This window comes from Diachasmimorpha longicaudata, chromosome 1 (assembly GCF_034640455.1).
Source record: "Diachasmimorpha longicaudata isolate KC_UGA_2023 chromosome 1, iyDiaLong2, whole genome shotgun sequence".
Lineage (NCBI taxonomy): Eukaryota > Metazoa > Arthropoda > Insecta > Hymenoptera > Braconidae > Diachasmimorpha > Diachasmimorpha longicaudata.
Window position 1 is genome coordinate 897698 of NC_087225.1, and position 21478 is coordinate 919175.

General features: G+C 34.2%; 2 non-coding genes across 2 annotated transcripts; both read left to right on the top strand.

Moving 5' to 3' along the window:
• The first annotated feature begins 15421 nt into the window (after positions 1-15421).
• LOC135169987 (5S ribosomal RNA) lies at positions 15422-15540 on the top strand. The gene has a single exon (XR_010300298.1). It is a non-coding gene; the product is annotated as a 5S ribosomal RNA (ribosomal RNA).
• Positions 15541-15895: 355 nt separating this feature from the next.
• Positions 15896-16014, top strand: LOC135169939 (5S ribosomal RNA). The gene has a single exon (XR_010300280.1). It is a non-coding gene; the product is annotated as a 5S ribosomal RNA (ribosomal RNA).
• Positions 16015-21478: the final 5464 nt, after the last annotated feature.

The window sequence follows — 21478 nt, forward strand, 5'->3', positions numbered from 1 at the left end:
GGATCCTAGGAATTATTCTTAGTCTAGTCTTATGACAAAATGATTGCTGATTTGAGCCGACTTCGAAGTGATTTTTTGCCGTTTTTTATTTCGAATAACTTCAATTGATTTCGAATTGCTTACTTCAGTTATGAGAATAAATCCGAATGATGAAATGGTATCTGAGAATTAGGAGAGGAATTTTTAAAAATCATAGGACTGCACTGGTTTTTCATGATTTCAACTCAGAATGACTCGCTGACTACATCAATAGCTGTTGCGTACTGACATTTATAAATTTTTTTATTAATTAAAAGGAAATAGAATTTCATTAATCTGCGGACGCGGGAAAGTAAGTTCACCTTTCCACTTTGAAACTAACACAGACTTTGGCTAGGCACATAAAAGACAACAAGTCATAGGAAATTCTTGAGAAACAAAGGGTTCGCCTGGGAAGCCTCGAGAAAATCACGAAGGAAAGGGAATTTTGGATAGTAGACATTTTTTCTTATAGCGTTCAAGTCTCTCGGAAGGGGAATTCCCCATTTCTTGCCTGTTATCCCGGTCGCTGTATTACTGGACACCGCAGGTGTTCTCCGGGTGTGGAATATTCGTCTTGCGTCCCAAGACCATATTTCTCTCCGATCCTTTTTTCGCCTTTTTATAGTCATATTTTCCTTTATCGTTTTTCTTGACTAATACCATTTCCGAAAACCCTTCTCGCTATTCCCAATCAAGGCAGAGTCCTATTACGAGCCCTAAGACGCTACCCAATCGATATTGAATCATTACAAAATATTGAGAAAATATTTTAGAATTAGAATGATAACGTCTGGAGTTTCATAAAAAGATTTTGTTTAAAATCTTGAACAAAATCCATCCTCCGGATTCCAGAGATGCATTTCATACATAACAAATGAGCATTCCGAAGGTTTAACCAGTTGACATTACTTCTGAGCAAAGAGAAAATATTTCAAAAAATTACGTGGAAAATGTAATTGGAGTGAAGTTGAATACGTGACTTTTCGACCATTTTTTCCCAACAATTTAATTAATTAATTATTAAATTTCACGATTAAAATACTAATTTCTGTCGAAAGCCTGAAAAGCATTTTTATGATACCAATTGTGTCGAAAAAGTCGCTCAATGCAGCATAATATGGCTTTCGGTGCCCATCACAATGGAATTTGATTTAGCTATGAACGCCAAAAGCTTAAAAAAACAGGTTAGGCCATGCCATATGATAAACATTTGCTTTAACTCTAAATATTTAATCCCTCGTATGGGAGACATTAAGTTGCAGTTCTTTACTATACATTAATCATAGTTAAAAGTACTACACTGGATAATTTTTGACAATAAATAAAAATGGAAAATTATTGAGAAGTACTTTCGACTTACTTCTTACGAATCATATCCTGGAGAGGATATGTTGGCGGGACGTTGTTTACAGTAGTTGCTGAGGGGGGATGATGAAGACGATTTAAAAATTTTTTGCTGCATATACTGGTTGGCTTTGTTGTCAAATTTTTGAAATTACAAGAACCGTTGTATCTAAATTTTCAACGATGTGAAGTTCAATCCAATTTCACTTGAAATTGTTTATAAAATTCGTTATTCACATGGGAAATCTAGCGAAATTGAGTTAATCATATTTTGATGAATATCCTGAGATAATTTAAACAAATATGAAAAGATCCCAGTGTTCCGCAGTTTTTAAATAATTACTCCCACTTCTCTGACTTCTCTGATTTCAAATTTTCACGGAAAAACATATACTTGAATCAAGTATATTAATAGGGTTACTTTAAGGCCCGGTTGGATAGATTAAACTATTTGGAATGGACTCGTTTGTTTTTTTATTTTATTTGAAATTTTGGTGCAGTCCTGCATCAAGCAGAGAAGCATAAAAAATGAAAATATGCTGAAAAAAAGTAAAAAAAGGCATCAAAATATAGGGCCCAACATTTTTATTTCTATGTAAGGATAATTGCAATAAATGAAAAGCCGGAAATGTTTGATTTAATGGGGGAGAGGAGAGGGGAGGGCTATGAAAGTAAGCGATTTCTTGAGGAGTTCAGAGAGAAATTATTTTAGATTCTATTATCGTTCTCTGAAAAATGATTAATTCTTTGCGGAAATTATTTAATTCAAGTGTATGGGCCAGCTTTAAAATAAGTATATTATTATATACTTGTTTTAAGGATATAATTATGCTTAATTAGAGTATATTCGTTTTTGTGTTGCTTGATTTATTTATAGTGCACAATAAAATGGTGGGAAAATCAATTTCTTATGGATTTTACCGGTGAAAACTAAATATACTATAAATATCCATATAAACACTAAAAAATTGACGTCTTTAATTAATAGAATACTTAAAATAGCAATAACTTTCCTCCACATTTTCCGCACAAAGAGAAAAAATCAATTTACATTACTGGAAAAGTGTAATGAATCGGAAGTAAAGTGTCATCTAGGAAAAAAGTACTGAAAGAAATCAAATTTTCCTACTACGGTAAAAAACATCCTGGAAAATTCAGTGAATCAGGGAAATTTGCAAGGCGAATCGTTATTCGTCCATGGTTACCGTAGCCCAATTTATTAAACGTGAGAGAAATTTACACTAAAACATTAAAATCTTTCGCGCGCTCCATAAAAAATTATCTCAGTGAATGTAAATAATTATTCCCCAAAAGCGGTCGGTAAAATTTCACTTCAATTTGTCTCCGTGACCTTGAGATTGGAGAAAAAAGAGAATGATTGTAGTCATAAACCGCCAAAGAACGACGGAAATTCCATTTGTTATTTTTGGAATAATTACAATAACTTTCTCCCTTTGGGTCATGGAAGTTAATGGTTGAGAGAGATTAACTCCACAAAAGGATAATTATGACATCCATCGGTACTTTTTTTCCCCGAACAGATCGTAAAATATTCTCCATAAACAGGTATTTTTTCATTGAATTACCAGAAGATAAATTTTCTAGAAAACTTCTAATACGAGTACTGGAAAAATATCACAATCCACCATCTGTACACGGAAAACAATATTCAGTAAAAATTAGATAACTATTCACGTAATTCATAGGCGAGAATACTTTGTTTAGTTACTTTTTGTAGGAAACGAGGAGAATAATTATGAAAGTGTCTATAAATTCTCTAGTTTACCAGAGAATAAATTCCATTACCACTGTTTCATCGCGCAATAATGACAGTCCCGATGGGAACTGCCCAGTATTGATAGTGATGGTGACGCCAATCTAGGGCCAACGTTACTCCGATAGTGAGCCTAGTTCATATCCTGGCTTGGAACTTTCTAGAGTGGTTCTGTCTTCACCCAATGGTCATACCAATGAAGTCATAAAATCATGGAAAATTTATTGGAGTCGATTATCCTTTATTTTTATTTAAAAAATCAATAATTGTCTTACGTTATTGGTTGATTAATTTCAAGTTGATTAATTTTTTGCAATTGTCCAATTGTCTTTGCTGATTTTTCTATTATTCTTTGCGGTGTACCATTTATTTATTTATAAGGCAGGATTGTCTTATGTTAATGGTTCATTAATTTAATGGACATCCCCTGCACGACTTAATATGTGCAATACACGGTTCTTTATACATTATGTTTAAGTATTTAATAGTAGGTTTTTACAATAATATTATAAATGGAAAATAAAATAAATATGCATTACTTGGCCTATGTTGGGCCTGATCCTGGGACCAACTGAGCATTCCCAATTTGATCTAATATTCAAGAAAAATTACATGTCCTTTCCGTAATTCTGGAGCGAAATTCGATTGTCGGAATATTTACGGAACTACTACACAATTTTTCCTAAAAATTTCGGAATCGATGAGCCAACTGCGACCTCCGTGATTTTTTCGGAATATTTCTCGCCATGTATGATGTTATTGGAGAAATAAGCTTAACTTGCCTTGCTCCAAGCCTGATTCAGGCTTGCTTCAATTGTTAATTCCTACCAGGGATGTATCTGTCGATCAATTAAACAAAGTCCTTGCCAGCTAATTTTTGGTAGTTTATTATACCACAGTTCCAAAAGTAATTCATGACCATTTTCACTTGGGCCATTCTCATGTCCCCATCCTTGTCCCAGTTCCCTAGACCGAGCCACTACCGTAATTCGAAAATTGACAATAACATTTGCGGTGAAGTGTCGTGTCCCGTGGTCGTAAGAATAAATGGTACACCACAAACGATAATAGAAAAATCAGCAGAGACGTTGGGAATTCACGATAATAAGAAATTGCAAGAGAAAATCACTTCTCTTTTTCAAATCCAACATTGTCCTTCCTCTCCCGGTTCCCATTAATATCTGTCCTATCAACATTGTCAAGGGACGATGAATTGGCTGAGAAAGTGTGGCACCCTAACCGGATAATTTATAAATAAGTAGCGCGACAATTGTCACGACGCAAACACATGTTTTTATTGCCCACTTATCGAGGCAGTACATTTTGATTATTTTTTTATTCCTCTCTAACTGTTTCGTCAAGCGTCTATTGTAGACACGTTGCCGTGCCGACAAACCGTAACTAGCATTCCACAAACTGCTCCCGTCGTCCCAGTAACATTTAGAAGATACAACCTGCGATGGTTCAATGTATCACGTTTATAGTAATCTTCTTTGTGCATGCGATACCAGACATGTCCAGAGGAGATATTGACGATTTTATGTAAATCAATATTATTGACAGTTAGTGAGGTAAAAACGATTTTCCAGTCACTTAAAGTTTGCTACAACGATCAATTATTGGGGCGAGCGTTTATCTTTCCCTGGTTTTATGTTCATTTTTATTTGTGTCTGATAAATGGAACCAACGTCGATTTTTGTTATTCATTTTCATATTTATTATCGATGGGATGCAGGTCACAGGCGGTGAGACAAAATAGTTATGCAATACCAGGGAATTTACTGGCAAGGAATTTGGTCTGAATTCCAGACATTAATTGTTGGGCTTTTTGAGTTTAACTGGAAGCACTGGATCAGCCAATGTCGATAAAAAAATGTAATTGTAGATAGAAATAAATTGAAATCGTCTGAAATTAAAAAAAAAAACAGATTTCTTAGTTAAGGAAAGATATAGGGGAATTGAAAAAATTTGAAAAACTTGAAATTTCCTCAGATATTAGACAAGAGTTGGGGCTAACTCTGGACCCAGATTCAGCTCGATCGGTCAAGCTGTTTTGGAGGAATCGTGATTTGTTTATAAATCGTTTTTGCGATATATCTGTAAACCTAAGGAAGGTATTCAGTTTTTTTTCTCATCTTTTTCTTCATGATTGGATCTACTGCAATCAATCAAGAGTAAGGGAGTGAACACTGCGAGAAATCATAGTTATTATCACTTTTCCGTTTCTGAAATAAAATTGTTATTTGCCCTCTGATCCACGCAAAGATGGAGGAATAAACTCGAAATTCGGATGAGATCTTCTGTATCTCACAGCAATAAATGGTATTGGAAAAGAGCTTAATTTAACGATTAGTACCGGAAATATTCAATTTTTAGTATAAAATGATTATATGGAATATTGCAAAATTAACTGAATCGAATTCGTTGATTTTAAGTAGGAAAAAATTACGAAAACCAATAAATAAAACGTGTTCAATAAAATAATTAGATGTGGTGGTTCATTTTCCTGTTTAAATCCTATTGTCCTGTTTAAAAAATAACATATTTTAAAAACTATTTGGAAGTTCAATATCAATTTATTTATGTCAATGAAAATCTACTGATACATTTCAATAACTCATTTGCAGTCGCATAACTGCTGTTGCCCGATTGTTTTAAACAATTTGCGCCAGCTTTTATGCGTTTGTCCGATATTACCTAATCTTGTGAGTCACAAAATACTTTTCCATTTTAACAAAAATGCCCAGTCATTTGTCAATCATTTTAAATTGGCAAAATTCCTTCAGAAAATGTGATCATAAAATTCCAAGTTCAATTTCAATGCATCGTCAACGTCGTAGGGAGACTCTTGGGTGATTTATAATGAAAAGTTTAATTAGAAAAAATTTCCCTTTCATCCGCTTGCAAATTAATTTATGATAAAAAAATGTGGTGGGCACATGCTCATCAAGTAATCGGCATATTTATGGTTCATTGATCAATGTTTCAGATACAAAATGTCATGCAATTCAAGATCGTGATCAATCACTCTCAATGCTAATTTTCTTGTTGGCTGGTAATGACCATGGAAAATTATCATCATTGCGTGTCCTGATAATATTCTTCAGCAGTAATTACTAGCAGAATAATTATTTCTATCGTTGTTATAATCAGAGAATGAAAATTAAGTAAAAAAAAATCACACACGAACAGGAAATCTTCAATTTGTGAAGAACAAAAAATACCAAAGTTACTGAAAAAAATATGAAGCCACATAAATTATTTTTTTTTTTATTTCATTATGCACGTGGCGTCAATCACATGTGGCTGATAATACATTTCCTTCACAATCGTGCAAATGTACGTTGACTAATTATTATTCGTGATAATTATCATGGAAATGAGTAAATATTACCATTCAGAAAAAATTACTCAAGTACTAAATGAATTACAAAAAAATAAAGCACAATTTTTTTGAAGCTTATGGAGAATTTCTACGTTCAGTCTATGTTTCGTTAATTTCTCAATCGTTGAAGAAAAATTACGGAGCGATTTGCTGTTTTCACAGCGGTGAGCCCTCAGACGTGCGGTTAAATTTTACGAAACAAATCGTAGGATTTACGTGACGACTCGTATATACAATTCCGATCCACAATTTGTATCGAATTTCATTTTGCTCGTAGATTATGTTTTGAAACGTCATTTTAATGGTTCGATGTCGGTCATTTTTATGGAATTTTTGGTGAAACTTTCTAATAATAAAAAATAGTAAAGCGAGAATAGTAAAACTTCGAAATAGTAATAGTCAATGATAGAAGTTAATACTTTTAAGTAATTAACGCTTTTAAAAAACAGTATGGTTATGATATTAATAAGATAGTAATTGATAAAAAAATAATTTACGATTAGATGTTCACAATTTAGTGGATTATAAAGTTTTTTTGTCTTTTTGAATACAAACCATTGACAACAAATAAACAATTCTGGTTCAGCCTTTCCCACAAACTAATCATTTTCCTAAAATTTTGAATACAAAAGTCATCACTAATCTTGACTTTTTATGTTATCATAGTTTTCTTCAGTTCTCATTTGCTCAGGAAAAAATTAAGACAACAATTCTCCATCACAGTTCTCGAATTTTATTGACTTTGTTCACCTGTTAATGTGACAGGGATTTGTTCATGTTTTTCTGGAAATCTTTTCAGCTTGAAAATCCCATGGCAATAAAAAACCAAAATACTTTCCGAATTGTAAAATCAAATCAATCCATAATTTAAATTCATCAAACTTCACTCAAAAGGTCAGGACTATAAAGACTCTTTCATAATGATTTACTAATGGAAGTTGTCAATTTTCAAACAGGCGATTATCCGAATAATAGAATTGACCCCCATTTCCCCACTAATTTAATCTCACCTATTAATTAAATTATTCTCCTCGTGTTGGATCGAATACGTCATGTTTCACTCCATCAGCGGGGAAACATGCAATACCAAAACGGTTTTCTGCATTAGAACCTGGTAGATGAGTTCAGCTTTCGCCACTCACTTTCCTAGAATATTATCACGTGTACGCGAGAGTAACGAACAGTATTGAGTGATTTCAGTGAAGGTTAAATCTCAGTATGAATTTTTGCCTTCCCATGAAATTAATTATGCTGAAAAAAATAAAAATAAATTTTTGTACGAAATGCGCCAAGAAGAAGTTTTGGGTAGTGGTTTGCCTTGAAATTTTTTGAAAAATTAGCAGAAAATAAAGCGCCAAATCAAAGTTCTATCTGATGAAAAAAAAATACTTTTTACACAAAACTTTTTGTTGGCACATTTTTTATAAAAATTTATTCACGTTTTTCTTTCAACAGATTTCATAGATTTGTTCAAAATTAAGCAAAAGTTTTGATATTTCATGGACTTTGTTTTTTTAAATTGAATTTAGAATTCAGTTGAATAGAGATGATTTTCCATTCGACTTCTTTCAATATACACAACACATTCAAATCCACTGTCGGTAATACTTGTCGCACATACATTTGAGGCTCGTATGCTATGCATGTATTTTCTTAATTATCGATCCGAAAAATATGAAAAATATATCTTCATAAGAGCACAGACGATTTATATACTTTAATTCCGGGCAATATTCCAATTAATTGTTCTCTGCTCGAGATGATTATTAAAAATCATTTAGAGGCAGTGAAGGAGCCCATTACGCGGCATTTCGATTCTCCGAATAATCGGGAAAATCGCGAATTCCAATAGTTTAAATAATACTTCCGGGCTGAATGTGGGGGAGGAGATTTTTCGACTTTCTTTTCTTCAAGATTAATCTAAGAAATAAAAACAGAAACCCCCTCTGTAGGAATTTTTCGACTCAAAATGCCCCAACACCTGGACTATTTTGTCTCTCGGGCGTTTTTCCTTGACTTTACTCGCATTCGAATATTTTTGTTGTCGAGATTTTTTATTTGATCCTCTTTCCATCGGACATTTTTATAGATTATTTACTGAATATTGAAAGCTAGACTCCTGTGGTTATTTTGCAGTCAATGGGATTATGCAATTGACTTGTGTACAGGGATATATGGGCAGGGCCTTGGCACCGATAGTACCTAGATTCATTGAGGACAAAAATCCGATGCTACTATTAGAAAACGGTCAAGACATTGTCAAGAATACTGAGTCGAGGAAAACGTGTATTCATCGACCGTGAATTTCTTTAATCGTATGCGCATTGATTACAACATTATCTTCACAGATGAATGCAGGAGAGAAAATCCTAGGATAAGAATCTAACGTCCGACGAACGATAAAATGCTAAATTGGCCCAATCAAGATATTAAAATGATTGTGCAAATGAAATGTCGAATGGATGGAATATTTCTCGGATTTTATTTCCTTGTGAAATATCATCAGTTCGGTAGTAAGTGGTTTCTTAACTCGTTGAAGACTATAATATTTCACAATGGGTTTTCAATGTACGATTCGTTAAAAAAATTAATTATTAGAAGGTCAACCTAGCAAAAACTTGTTTACAGAGCCCAGGTAGGAATCAACAATTGGAAAGCCTGGACCAGACTGGGACCAAGACAAGCCAAGCCTGTTTCTAGACTGGCGTCATTGCTTGGACCTAGTGTGGGATATGCTGAGAATGAAACATTGGACCAACCTTGGGAAGTTCAACTTGGTCCAAGGGTGAGGCCCAACATAGGCCCAACAGCATAAAACAAGCCTGATCCAAACTAAACTAGACCAAAGCCTGAGATAGACTGGAAAACAAAATTAACACATATTCATTTTATTTTCCATTTATAATATTATTATAAAAATCTGCCCTTAAACATTGAAATATAGGGCATAAAAAACTGTGTATTGTATATATTAAGTCGTGCAGGAGATGTCTATTTAATTAATCAACCATTAACATAAGACAATTGTTGATTTTTTAAATAAAAATAAAGAATCATCGACTCTAATCAATTTTCCATAATTTTATGTCTCCATTGGTATGACCATCGGTTCAAGCCAGATCCATCCTAGGAAATGCCAGGCTTGACAGTTTAGAGGCAACTAAGCTTTGCCCTGTTGTCAATACTTGGCAATTCCTACCGAGAGACTGGTATCAGAACTAAATCACCAAAATAATTTTACAAAAATATCCGCGGAATAATTAACATTATCATTAGCACGGTCTATGGTCGAGGGCACGGTGAGTAAAATTCTTCAAAAATGACGTCCCTTCTTCGTAATCTGCCAATGAAAACAGTATTCAGTAAAAATTATGGAACAGTTACGCATTTTTTCACTGTTCCATACTTTTTCTCAAATGGTTTAGACTTTTTCTTAAAAGTTCACTGAAAAAGTGTGTGACTGTACCATAATGTTTCACCGAATATTGTTTTTACTGGTGGATGACAGAACAGGCACGTCTAAATACAGTCTACATTATTTTAAACAAATTTCAAAAAAGTTTTAAAAAACTGTAAATGCCAAACTTCGGCAGGCCGGCTAATGCTTTTGGGGCCACCAGTTTCTCTCCCTTTTTTCCATTTTTCCAGTTTCTTTGGAAGTGAGGATTCTTTTGAAAGAATCCGTAGCAATACCCTCTCATCGTGATAGGCCTACAATAATGATCGCATGCAGCAAAGAGTCTCCATGAAAATATTCAACCTTTTAATGAAATGGATTTACGCAAAAGGTTAAATATTTCCGAAGCTCCTTTTTCCGACCAGTTGCATCTACCCTGAGAGGCCTGGTAACCGGGTGGTACCCACTTTCCGGGCCCAGCGTACGTGCTCTCTTTTGTTATCCTTTTACTTTTTTTTAACTCATCACTAGGACAATCACGCACGCGATTGCGCTTAATTAACGCTCTAGCATTGTAAATAAATATTGTTATGGAATAAAAATATCGTAGAAAAATTATTTTTATTACTATTTAAAAGTATTACAGAAAAACGAGATTATGCTATTCTTTTAACCATATGAAAAATCGATTAATGCCACTGTCGACATTAGGTCAAGATCAACTAGTATGAATTTCTGATAACTAGTGATGATTGTAAAAAATGAATTAATGAAAAGAAATGTGATGGGAAAAGAAGAGAGGAAAGAATGTTTATGTTATGTTTGAAAGGATGTTCCTTTCATGCAAAATTTGTAACTGCTATTCGGTCAACCAAGGTGTCATTGACATTTGGAGAATAATTTCCGGAAGGTTAGTACATTTTTGAACGAAAATTCGATCATTCCTGACGCCTCTTGGTGAAGTACCGTTAGGTATCCGTTAAGTGCTCTCGTTCTGCATTTTGTGACTGCAAATTTGGGAAAAAAAAATTTGTGCACCAGAACTGCTCAAGTCTTAATATTATTCGCGCCGATAATGGTAATGCCCTTCATTCATTTAAATAATTTATTGGATTATTAAGTTAAGTTCATTGAATGAATTAAAAGAGAAATGACCGTTACAAAAACGAATCAACGTGGACGGCGCCGAAGTGCAAGTTTATATAAACATAAACAATAATTTTATAGGGAGAAAGAACAGAGAGCCAAAGGGATGATCATCCCTTTAACAATATTTTCGATCAGGAAAACATTTCAATGCCAGGAAAAGACTCCCCTCAACTGGAAGCACTTCCACCGGAGATTGCGATTCATGTTTTGACGAAGTCTCATTACATTCATTCAGTCACTGACCCACAACAATTACTTTCATCGCACTCAGGAGGGAAAGACCATTTACAAACTGTCCCTATCATAACACTGGGGGAAGACGATAGACGGAAATGGAATAAACTTATGTGATCCGGTGGCAGGGGAGTTCATCTCTATAGTTTTGAGTATTACACTAGACCGATGAAAACAAATGATCTGATTTTGCGTTGGGAAAATAATTTTAAATTTTCAATGAAAGATTAACTATTATATGCGATGACTGGAAGTAATGGGAGTTATTAAACGCTAAAAAAATCGGTTTTAAGACTCTAAAGTTTACAAAATTGTCAAATCTTTTCAGCTTCGTCGCGAACAAAATCGTAAATTTCAAGGTTTTCAAGCGAAAAATTGTTGAACCGCTAAATTCACGTGATAGAAATTATGTTGAGGTATTAGATGAGTCTTTATATTGTGCCCTAATCAGTTGATTATCGAGAGGGATTGCAAAACTTCCGTTCGGAAGAAAAAATTGAGAAATATTTATTGTTCGTGGATTCTGACCCAGTAACATTTCCTATTTTATTTTCTCCATTTAGATCACAAAATTTTCTATATAAAAACGCCCCTTGACATTTTCCTTGAAGCCCTTACCTCCAAAGATAATTAGAAAATAATCTGTACAAAAAGTGTCTGACTCATCTCCGGTTATCCCCCATCACAGTTTTTATCTTCGTACAGTTCATCCGTTTACTCGTCTCTCATCAAGACAAACGAATCGGAATTTCTCTATTAACTTCCAAATTATCAGATAATAATGATGATGAATTAGAAAGAAGTTATCGGTTATGTTTCTGTGATGATTATCCTTCAATGAGTTTGGTTAATGTTTACAATATTTTTCTTCCTCCGCTCGTACTTCCTTGGATAATTCTTTCCGTAAAAATAATTTGTGCACGAGAAAATTTCCCTGACATTTACTGGTTATGAATTCTCAATATCTCGGAAATCAGTGGAACGTGCGGCTCTTCAGGATCCCAGCACCGGTTATAAATGAAGAGATAGTGATTGCAAAACTAGTATATTTCCCAGAGCATTGAAAGAAAAAGTGAAACAAGGTGAGTCAACAGGTCTCGGGGAATACAAGAGGAATCTTGAACGACAGGTTCTGCAGAGATCTTCCCCATTTGATCAATTCTTTCTTTTTTCCCCAATGAAAGCATTGCAAGCGTCCAATCCCGACTCAAAAAAATCTAATTTTGCTTAGAAACAATGTCGAACGGTCTGAAACATGAAAATATATAATTTTTTAGAAATGTCTGTGCGTGGAGCCCCACATCCAGGATCTTTTCTAAGTTAAAATAAGATCTAAGTGGTTCCAAAAACTCAAAAAAAATTGAAATTCCGTCAGATATTAGGTAAGAGTTGAGACTAATTCTGAACCTAGATTCGGCTGAATCGGTCAAACCGTTTTTGAGAAATCGTAATTTGTTTCTAAATTGTTTTTTTGAAATATTTCTAAAACTAAGGAAGGTATTGAGATTTTTTCGCTTCATGTTTTTCATCACAATTTGGTCAATTGGAATCACTCAAAAATTGGGGAATAAACCCTGGGGGAAATACACAGTTATGGTTACGTTTCTGTTTTTGAAAAAAAAATTGTTGTTCGCTCCCTCACCCACGCAAACAACAACGTATTAACGTAAAAGTCAGACGAGATCTTCCTTTCATCGCTATAAAGAATTGCATTGAGAAGGAGATGAATTGAATCATCAGTTTAGGAAATATTCAATTTTTAGTGTAAAATGATTAATTAAAAATTTTTGTCTTGATATCCTCTATCAGAATCAATTGAATAGAATAGGCGCAAAACGATATAAATAAACAAATAAAGATTGTTTAATTAAATAACTAAACGTTTTTGTTAATTTTCCCGTTTAGATCTATATACATTCTTAATTGTTGAAAATTAATAGAACAAAATAATCTTTTAAAAACCATTCGAAAGCTGGCCATCAGCAAAGAAAATATACCTACACATTTTAATAATTCCTCTACAGTCACATAACTGCTGTCGCTTACTTGTTTCATTACAATTTTGGCTCCATCTACTCCCGGTTGTAGTATTCACATATAATGTGTTTAATCGGCGAGTCTCGTCTTGTTATCAAACAAAAACATTTTGCAATCCGAGTGGTCTAAAATCCACGGATGGGTCCATTAACCTCTAGCTGTCCTTGGAGAAGGGGAGACGTAAATTGAATGATGTGAGTGGAATTTTGTTGAATTGGCTGAAAACTTGCGGATTGATAAAACAAAACTAATGTGCGGATAACAGAATCGCATCTGAAGTGTTCGTTGTTTAAATGAATTGAAATTAAATCGTAATTCAAATTACGAGAAACTTTTGGATTTGGAAGATTTCCCAAAGTACAAATGCAGTCTCGTAGGTTTTATGGTAGGAAAAAGTTTATCGCTATGGGGTCTTGAGAAGGATAATGAACAAATGTTCTTGGAACTTTTACAGAGACATTTGTCAAAAAATGGATTTTTCCCGAAGCGTGTCGTTAATACGAAATCGGCAATGAAAAGAAAAATTCGTTACATCAAAAGAAAACAGAACTGAGTGGTCCATTTTATTATTATTATTTATAGGAAAGAAGAACTGAGTAGTCCATATTATTAATTTTGTCACTTAAATATTCTTCTGACAAGAACTGAAAGGAGATTTTCCAATGGAAATTTTGGGCTTTTGTTTGTCAAAAACAAATATGATTGACTAAATTATAGTTTTCGTTCAGTGTAGTCTTCTCTACACTAATGTGTCATGAAGAATGATTTTCTAAAAATTTTGACAGGAATGAAGAAGAAGAAATCTGAAACATTCACCAAATTGTCACGCAATTTTTTCCAAAGCAGTACAATCTTACAAAACCTCCTGAATAATTATGTTTCCAAAATAAAAAATTCTTGAATGTTTTACAATGTTTATGAAGCTGATTTTCTACGTTCAGTTCTATAAAATTTCTTAATCGCCGGAGACAAATTACGGAACGACTTCACAATGCTGAGTCATTAGACGACTGGCTAATTTATACGGAACAAATCGTAGACTTTACCTGGTGATTCGTACAATTTCCATTTCAACTCACGCTCTCATTGAATTTAACTTCGTTCGGTAAATACAGTGCCAAACATAATTTTTATGTCTTTTGTTTGGTAATTTTTATTTCTCTCCATCCAATGAACTCAGAAAAGAGCTAAGCCCCGGTCCTCCGCTAAAGGACCAAAATCAACAATATTTCTAAAATTTATGTAACAAAAATGATTTCATAATTAAAAAAAAATTTTTAGTTTAGTAAAAACAAATAAACGTTCATGTGTTTTGAGTGATATATTCTTAGCTGTGATTTATTTTGAATTTAAATTGAATCAGAGGTTTTAACTGTGAGATAAACTAACAAAACTAAAGAATTACATAGTAATTTGCAATTTTTAATTATTGGTAAGTCAAAGGAGACTGAACTGTTAATATTTCGGTTTTTTAGGTTGTTCCAATATTTATTAATTCCCAGGTTTCAACTTTTACATCTTAAATTTACGATGAATCACATAAAATATTTAAACACGTTTCTAATAACTCGACGCACTTCACGTTGTGTTTAGCCTGAGAAACGGGTTTAAATCAGACTATTGGCAACTAAAGTGATTTTTTCTCACTGTAGATTGTTTAGGACTTTAGGTACAGGATTTCAACCTAATTAAACTCCATTTTTTCATGCATTCAAACCTATTGGTTCAATCTGCTATAAAAAAATTCACATTTTTAACAAAAACATACATAAGTTGCCTTCTTGCTTCTGCAGCATTCACTAGTATTTAATAGCTTTCAATATTTAATTTAGACGAGGTGCGAAGCGAGCCAATTAACAAAATAATCTTTATCATTAACGTTTTAAAAACATAACGTATTTCATAAAGTGGAAAATAGTCTTCACTTTATTTGCACTCCATAGATCGCGCTGAAGAAACGCGTTTAGCTTTATTATTGATAATTATCAATAAGAGTGATAATTAAATGTCATAAAATCATATTTTCGATCCTATCGTGAATTCTTAAATCAAATTCAGATTTTTTTTCTAAAAAATATCAACCAACGTTCAAATCACACTGGGTGCGCCAGTTCTCGTCCGATCACTGAAGCTAAGCAGTGTTGAGCGTGGTTAGTACTTGGATGGGTGACCGCCTGGGAACACCACGTGCCGTTGGTTCTTTACTTTTTAGTTTTTTATAATAATTTTTTAATTTTTTACAATAATTTGTTTGATTGTACCATAATTTCTCAGTCATAAGATCCAACAATATTCCTTATGACATTTGTTTCTATTGATTTCTCCTCCTGTTGTAAAGAGTTACTGTAACTTGTTTATCAGACTTAAAAATTGTCAATTACAGAAGTAGATAATGCTCCGTGAAATTATTCATTAGACTATTTTTTCGTGGTAATATTACATTACGTAATTTTGGATAATTTGGTTCACTGCTCAAGATTTTTGTTTGGCTTTGATAGAGAGATGAGCGTACGGTAAGTCGTTGAAATGGCATATTTTTTTAGTGGTTTTTCAAGCCAACGACCATATCACGCTGAACACGCCAGTTCTCGTCCGATCACTGAAGCTAAGCAGCATTGAGCGTGGTTAGTACTTGGATGGGTGACCGCTTGGGAACACCACGTGCCGTTGGCCCATTTTTTTTTTCAATTTCTGTTTTTCTTTTAACAGTTAATCATGAACCCAATGTCACCAATTGATAATACAATTTTATTCCCTTTCATTAATTTCCTGACTCATTGACAGTTCATTTTCAGTATTGAAAACTGGAGTATTCAATGGCGATATCGACAATTTCAAAAAAATTATTAATGGCTTTCAATGGAGGTTCTCTGCAGCGCAGTCACTCTCAGCAATAATGAGATTGTCCTCAGTGAAACCTAATTAAGTTCCTCTGGGAATGACTCAATTAGAAAAGTATAATTTTGGTTAAATCAATACTTCTCTGAAGCAAATGAATATTTGTGAAGTTAATTTTTTCTTCCAGGGGACATTGGTCTTCATTTTCTTCATCATAATTATTCAGAACATGAAAACACTTTGTTTTAATGTTAAAGCCTCAACAAACATCGCTGATGTAACAGGTTTTTCGATTCAATACAATGTGAACCCCGACAAATTTATCTTACTTTATCGACCACATTTATTGCAGTAAACGGTGCCACACGGACTTTCACACCATTCTATTATCCATGTACTACCCAACTGGCGTTTACATTACACGATTACACACAATTTCAATTTCATTGAGTGGAAATTAAATAAAGCAGTTATGCCACTAATGACAATTGTACTCATTAAATATGAGGGTAAATTTCATGATTCAGATATCTACTAAAATGCATTACAATGGTATTTCTTCCCACTGATTTTCAACTGCTACATCAGCTGTGGTATTTCTCAAGTCAGCGAGTTTCATTGTCTGAATTATTGACCCGTATTTATCGTGCGATATCGACGAACAGAACGCAAGTTTACGATGGATTTTCTCTCTTTTTGCTTTTGTAGTCATTTCGCTCAATTTTCCCTCATTTTTATTAATTATAGAACGATAAGGAAATTAAATCTGGCAGTTCATTTGCCAGTTACTTTCATGTGTTTCGATTCAATGACTCGACTGATTTGTATCAGTCAAAAGAAAAATAAGCGAAGGGCCAATTTCGTTAGTGTCCAAATGAATTCGTAGAAATTATATTTTTCCATTGAAAAGTATCAATTTCTATTGCAAAAAGGATCGAATCGATCGTCTGACATTTTACATACGAGTACATCTTCTTAATAATGATTGATCTTCGTCGTCTGATAATTTCACCACATCCTTCAATTATGTAATGGAATTTCAAACCAACTTTCAGACAAAAAAGAATGAAAATCGTCGATATCTCGTAGATTTTATCTAGTCAGGTATATAAATGTTGAAATGCCTACAGAGTGGATTTTCAAACTACGACTGTGACAAAAATTGAATCGGTGACTAGGAGCCGGATAGCACAGTTGGGAGAGCACCTGATGCTTCCAGGAGGAATCCAATAGATCAATACTGTATCACATACTGAGACATTAATAAAATAGGATATTTCCAATTGATGATTTTGAGAATAGAAAAGTCCTCTATTCAAGACAAAAATATAATTTTCCCCATTAGATATTCTTCTGACAAGGATTTTTTTTCAAGCATTTTGATACCGATGGGTTTATTATGCTACAATAAATACAAAAATATTCAGAATATATAAAAATGATGATATAGTAAGTTACAATGAGTTATTTTATAATCTATTTTAGATACCACTTTGGCAATTAACGATGAATCTATCAATGATTTTCACAAGTGTGAGATTCATTGCACGTAGGAAAAGCTTTATATGGTATGATGGAAAACAATTGTTGTTGGGTAGAGAAATGATCATCGTGATTCATTCATTATATAAGGGGCATTGCCAGAAGACGTGGTGGCGACATTTGCACTTTAGAGAGTCAACGATATTTATCCGATCTGAAGATCCAGCCAAGCGATGGTGATTAGAGCGAGCCTGACAGGAATTTAAAGCGAATTTTCCAATGGGAATTTCAAACATTTATTTATCCAAAAGAAATATGATATTTTCAAAATTATATTTTTCTGTCAATGCGATCTGTTCGATTTCGGATTTAGGAAATATTCATTTCTTTGGTACTGTGGGACCTTTCCTTTGTGTTATAGCAAAAAAGGGGAGAGTCCCAGAGGGACTTTTTCATGGCAGGTTTTTCCCAAAATACGTTTGGCGACCAGAGATGGTCAAGAAAGAAAAGTCCAAGAGTTAAGGGTGGAAGGAGAAATTTCATTGCCCTCTGGAGAGGTGTTTAACGTGGGCCTCACCAGTAATGTTTAGTCAGTTCATTGTAAGTCTTCGTTCAGTAAAGTACCTCTTGACTGTCAAGAATTATAATTTTTAATAATAATTCTCAGTCTTAAAAATACTCCAAGTGTTTATTTATTTTCACCTCCGTAATTTAATACGATCCTTAAGTTTTTGTTGAGTTAATAAATAGTATTAGCGGGTAGACGATGATCCCAGATATGTTGAGGAACTCAAAAACCGGGAAAAGGGTTTAATTTTGAACGAAAAAGTTCTCTGACACTTTTGTATCGGAAGTAGCCGTTTCACGTTATTCAAAGTTGAAGTTGCGCCAATCAGGAGCCTGGGATGACCGGGCGCCTATCGGTGAGTGATATGCAAGTGTTGGTGTTAGCCCCACCACACGATGCTGCGCCTCTCAGGTGGGCGAAATTGACCACTGCTTTTTTGATTCAAAAGATTTTGAGCTGGGGTGTAAGAAAGGACTGGGAGAAACGTCAATTTTCCCACTCCTGATCGCGCCCTTCGACCGAAAAAGTCTTTTATTTCCCCCGCCTCAGGAGAGTAGAGCCGTATGGTGGGGGTGACACCAACACTCTTGCATTCCAATCACGGGTAAGCGGCCGTCTATCCCGCGCTGGTGATTGGCGCAACTTCAAGATTGAATAACTTGGAAAGAATCCTTCCGATTCAAAAATTCCAGAGGACTTTCTCATTCAGAATCGTTCCCTTGACTTTTTCCTGCAGTTCAGACATTGATATTGAATAATTGCAGTGCAACAGACCAGAACAGGGGGGATTACATTTTAAGAATTTTTTTTGTCGAGCCGGCGAATTTTTAGGGAGATTGTCAATATTATTTATTTCCCGAAAAAATAATAAAAATTCTGAAATTCTCGAATCGAGAATTCTAGAAAATAGTATGAGTTCGTTGGCGTATTGAAAGATTGGTCATTCGTTATTTAATCGCGCAAGAGATAGAAAAACGTCTTTAGTGAATATAATCACTCGCCCATCATGAATGGGGCTAAATCGAAGAGAATTCGCCGTGCAACACTCAAGGCCTTCTTGAAAATTACGTGCACTTGTATAAAAAAATAAATTCAGTCAGTTATTCAACATGTATGTTACGGTGTTAAAGTCGGCCTCGAGAAATTACGTGAGACGATTTTTCATGGGTAACGTGATTACGTTTTTTTATTATTCAGATTTTTTGATTAAACCTCTCAGATACTGGGGCTTCCGCCAGACTGCATTGATTTCGTTGTTTTTTTGCTGGTACATTGACGATGACCACTCTTATCGACAGGACGAGATTCTTCTCGAAATTGATTAGTCAGGGTTTTCACAGTCGGCGAGCATACTGCACGTGACTTGGAATTTTATTCCTGGATAGCCGACCCACATACCCATTTTCTTGTAATCACTTCCAACGTCTGTTCCATCGATGCTTCAACTGCGATTGCACCCGAATAAAAAAATACCAGTCTCAGAAAAAATGTAGAAAATATCATTGAATTTTCATTTTTCCGCTTCGATTCATTAGAAACAATCGGTAGCAGGAAATATTAAATAAACTATACGCGGTTCCGTTCAATGAGGAGAAACGTAATCCAATGAAATTTCAGTCAATCATCAGTTTTGTGATGAACAAATATTAATTATTTATTCACAATTTATTGCATCATGTCATAAGACATATGAAACAGTTCAGGTGAAATTTAACAAAATCGTCCATTGAGTCTATTGGAGTTTTGTCAATATTCTATTTCTTTCCAGCGAGTGGTTTCTCCAGTTAAATATTTGTGTACGTAATACTGTTACTAAAATGAACTAAAAGTGATTACGAAAAATAACCGCACTTCCTATTTTAAATTGAATAAAATCCTCTGTTTGTCGCAGTCCAACTCTAAATTGTATTCAATTCGATAAAAAATTGAAAGATTTTTGTACTCACCTAATTTTCGTCAGGTTGGCAATGAATATATCCCCTGTTGGCACCTAATTTTTTGTAATGTCAACAGATTAGTGCAGCTTGCTACCCAGCGCGGTAATTTTTCTCTGGATTAAAAGAGAAAAATTCTAGTATTATTTTCTTCGTGTGTGTTGTCATCGTTCTCTCAAAGCGTATTAATACCACAGCGGACCCTCCACTCTCCTAACATCGACATTTCTCGTGATCTCCCCGCTGAAAATGAACGAATTATTTAAAAATGTACATGCCACTTCGACCTACATGTTCACTCGTATTTCTAAAATTATTTTTATGACTTATTGTCAGAACAAGGGGGTGAGAAGAAAGTTCTCAGTAGCAAAATCTTGTCGATAAAATAATAAACTATTTACTTTAATTTTTTTTTAATGTGAAAACAAATTTTAAAAATGATATTTCAAAACTGAAAAGTTCAGATTTTAAAGTTTAGGAGATGAGGAGCATTTAACAGTAAAATTACCCCCAGTTTCCAAGTGCAAAATTATTTCTCTTTACAAAGTACTGCTCATCAATTTTCTATGAAATTGCCTATGAAAACATGGATAAAAGGTTTCCCGTTAGCAATTAATTTTGCGAAGCCTGCGCTAACCTTTGAAGGTTAAGCACATTTTCTAAGTGCTTTCGGGGGAAAAATATTCGATAAATCAGCGTAAGAGATAATATGAATTACTGGGATAAAATTAATGAATAGTCAGACATATAAATATTCTGAGGGGACGGGATATAGTGGACACTTTGTTTCTCGACACCGACTCACTCTATAACGCCTAACAGAGAAAAATCTGTGAATTTTTATAGTGTGATTCCGATAAAAATTACTGTGCTACCTCACAATTTTCTCTATCGGCGTCATAAAAATTTAAAGTCTGATGGGCGTCGAGGAGATGAACGCTAAACGGCTGATGTTACAGGTCATGACGGAGTCCAATGTCGGCAATAATCGGCAATATTCGGCGCTCATCGTTAACCAATCACAATGAGTTAACGAAAAATTGCCGCGCGGCATAGTAAACGATAAAAGAATGCCCAATTTTTTAAAGGATTTCTATCATTTTTCTATTTAAATTTTATAGTGCTGTTTCATAAATTTTACGAAGCCACATATCAATAATTACTATCAATATTAATTTATGGTATTGATAGGGATTTCTATGTGTGAATAGAACATTCCGATGTTCTAGCATTTTACACCTTTGCTCTGGTGCCCGACACAGTAAATTTTCTGGGACTTTTCAGTCCGTGTATGGACCTACCGTCGAAAGGATCT